A 3,453-nucleotide genomic window follows, 5' to 3' on the forward strand; every position below is an offset into this window, starting at 1 on the left:
AGCGGCCGGAAGAAGCGCAAACAACGCCGGCTCGCTTTCTCAACGACAAAGGCAGACCAAGAGCGGCCCGCCACCTCCGGTGGGTCACGCCGAAAATAGTTCGGACGTGGCCCCAAAACAAAAAGATGAAAAAAGAAAAAGTAAAACCAATAAGACAAATAAAACAAAAGAAGGCAATACAAACAGAAAATAAAACAAAATAACATAAAGGGCAAGATAAAACGAAGGGGGAAAATGGGAACGAGGAGGCCCGGGCATCCCCAGAAGAAACACCCTTCAGCCAGTGAAGGGCGTGGAGAGCCCGGAACCCCCCGTGCTGGTTTTGGTCCGCGTCGCTCAATCTCCCCCGCCGTGACACGACGAGAAAGAAGGAGCGATACCCCTGGGAGTGTGACTGCTCCCAGAAGCCCGTTATCCGCCACCTACGGACGCGCCCGGTGGAAGTCCAGCAAAACTCCCCCACAGACGGAGCCCCCGGCCACGCTGAGTGCGCGCCGGGGGGCCCGCCCAGGTCCCGGGAACCTAACCTAACCTAACCTAACCTAACCTAACCTAACCTAACCTAACCTAACCTAACCTAACCTAACCTAACCCCTCCTCCATAACTTTTCTTACAAGAGGCTTAATTTGAAGCGGTTTTTTGCGATATTTAAGTGCAACCGGCTTGTAAGCACGCACCGACCCTTCAAACTAGGAATCGCAGTGGTGTGACGTCATTTTTTGACACCCCCACCTTTTCGACCTGAAAATATTTAAAAATTTATTATTTTTCAAAGTTACTTTGTTGCTTTTGCAAATCCAACTTACCTATTTAATACTTACCGGTCCGCCCTACTTTCTGGAGTGCGTTCCGCGCTTCCGGAAATCCAAAATTTTGTATTTTCCTGTTAAAAACGTCAAAATTTTTCTTGTTTTCCTGAAAAATAAAAGATTTTTCTTCAAAAAATCTTTAAATTCTGTACCACTGGCTAGAGCTCGGCGAGACGCTTCTTTTGAGGTATCGCACGACCCTCTAGCTGGCGCGAAACGTCAAAAAATTGACCAAAACCCGTTCACCGTACAAACTTTTACTGCGAAATCCACCTAAGTGATTGCACACAAGAAATCACCCTCCATAACTTTTCTTACAAGAGGCTTAATTTGAAGCGGTTTTTTGCGATATTTAAGTGCAACCGGCTTGTAAGCACGCACCGACCCTTCAAACTAGGAATCGCAGTGGTGTGACGTCATTTTTTGACACCCCCACCTTTTCGACCTGAAAATATTTAAAAATTTATTATTTTTCAAAGTTACTTTGTTGCTTTTGCAAATCCAACTTACCTATTTAATACTTACCGGTCCGCCCTACTTTCTGGAGTGCGTTCCGCGCTTCCGGAAATCCAAAATTTTGTATTTTCCTGTTAAAAACGTCAAAATTTTTCTTGTTTTCCTGAAAAATAAAAGATTTTTCTTCAAAAAATCTTTAAATTCTGTACCACTGGCTAGAGCTCGGCGAGACGCTTCTTTTGAGGTATCGCACGACCCTCTAGCTGGCGCGAAACGTCAAAAAATTGACCAAAACCCGTTCACCGTACAAACTTTTACTGCGAAATCCACCTAAGTGATTGCACACAAGAAATCACCCTCCATAACTTTTCTTACAAGAGGCTTAATTTGAAGCGGTTTTTTGCGATATTTAAGTGCAACCGGCTTGTAAGCACGCACCGACCCTTCAAACTAGGAATCGCAGTGGTGTGACGTCATTTTTTGACACCCCCACCTTTTCGACCTGAAAATATTTAAAAATTTATTATTTTTCAAAGTTACTTTGTTGCTTTTGCAAATCCAACTTACCTATTTAATACTTACCGGTCCGCCCTACTTTCTGGAGTGCGTTCCGCGCTTCCGGAAATCCAAAATTTTGTATTTTCCTGTTAAAAACGTCAAAATTTTTCTTGTTTTCCTGAAAAATAAAAGATTTTTCTTCAAAAAATCTTTAAATTCTGTACCACTGGCTAGAGCTCGGCGAGACGCTTCTTTTGAGGTATCGCACGACCCTCTAGCTGGCGCGAAACGTCAAAAAATTGCCCGCCCACCCGCCCTCTTGGTACGACAGTAAAAATTAACACAGCATAGGAAAGGGAGCAACGTAACAAAAATTTTTCATTGATTGACAAGACTCAAACTAGAGCCTCATAATAGTGCAGTGTATTGATCTTACCGCGTATTACTGCTTATTTGACTTTGGTTTATTTATTTTAGTTGTTTCAAACAGAAATCCTAACTTGTACTATTGTATTTTGCGTGTTAGAATAAGCGACTTGGTCTGACTGACCCTTCCTATCTATAATTCTTAGAATAATTTGTCGAAATCTTAACTGACTATAATTACCTCAAATTCCTGTATAAGGAAAATATTATTTTACTTTAGTTATTTACCTTACCGTATTTTGCTTATTGTTTTATTCGTTTATTTTGTTTAAATTTATTTCAATTGATTAATTTAAATAGAAACCTTCTGAATTGTATTTAGCGATGTTTTGTGTGTTAGAATAAGTTGACTCGCCTGTGATATTTTGACGCTCTTTAGTGGTAGTTTTAAAATAATTTATCTGAACTGTGACTATAACTACGAAACATATAAACTTTAGACAAATTTATATTCTTTAACAAAATACACATACACACGTTTACACACTAGTTTTAGACGCGTTCCCCGATAATGTTTGCTATACACACCCCTACCAAAAAGATCAACAACACTCTTATGGTGTCACAAATGGACAATACTATCCCGAAAGACCTGGAAGTCAAAGTGGACAAACCGTCAACAGTAAGGCGGAGTATTGAAAATATTGAGGCAAGCCAGGAGGCAGCACAAATAGAAGTCCAACCCTCCCAAAAAAGGATCCAAGCGATCAAATCCAGCCAGAAGGAGGCAACCAGGAAAATAGACCTGGTTACGTCACCTCCAACAAGGGAGAAACACCCAACCCTGGCTCTTGAAGCTAAATCCTGTCTTTGCAAGGCGAAGACTTATCTGGCCAACTCCAGAAACCTGAGGACGGACATAAAGGACGGAGTCTTGAATACAATCGATAGACTGTACCAAATAGTCAAAACTTTGGATAAAGAATTGGAAAATCAAAAAAGAGGAAAGAAAGAGGAGGAGAAAGGAGTAGGGACGGGTGAGACGGGCTCTTTACACCCCCTGACCCCTCCCATCCCCTCCCCGACACACTGCCATGAACTGACTAAAAGGATGGAAGAACATACAAGACTAGTCAAAGAAAATAACGAAAAAATGGAAGAATTAAAAGGAATGTTGACTGAACATAAGAAAACGCTGGAAGGGGCAACATACGCGAGTGTAGCGGCGGGCCCAAAAAAGGGAAACATCGAAGAAATGAAAACGTTGCACTCGGTCATAGTCACCTCCAGTGACGAACAAGAGTCAGGGGAGGAAGTCTTAAA

At 41.8% G+C, this 3,453-nt stretch overlaps 1 long non-coding RNA gene across 1 annotated transcript; it reads right to left on the reverse strand.

The window, feature by feature from the left end:
- Positions 1-597: 597 nt before the first annotated feature.
- Positions 598-2,041, reverse strand: LOC134201463 (uncharacterized). Its single transcript, XR_009976776.1, has 4 exons — positions 1,849-2,041; positions 1,336-1,768; positions 823-1,255; positions 598-742 (listed from the first exon to the last, which is right to left on the reverse strand). It is a non-coding gene; the product is annotated as an uncharacterized LOC134201463 (long non-coding RNA).
- Positions 2,042-3,453: the final 1,412 nt, after the last annotated feature.

Source organism: Bombyx mori, chromosome 26 (assembly GCF_030269925.1).
Source record: "Bombyx mori chromosome 26, ASM3026992v2".
Lineage (NCBI taxonomy): Eukaryota > Metazoa > Arthropoda > Insecta > Lepidoptera > Bombycidae > Bombyx > Bombyx mori.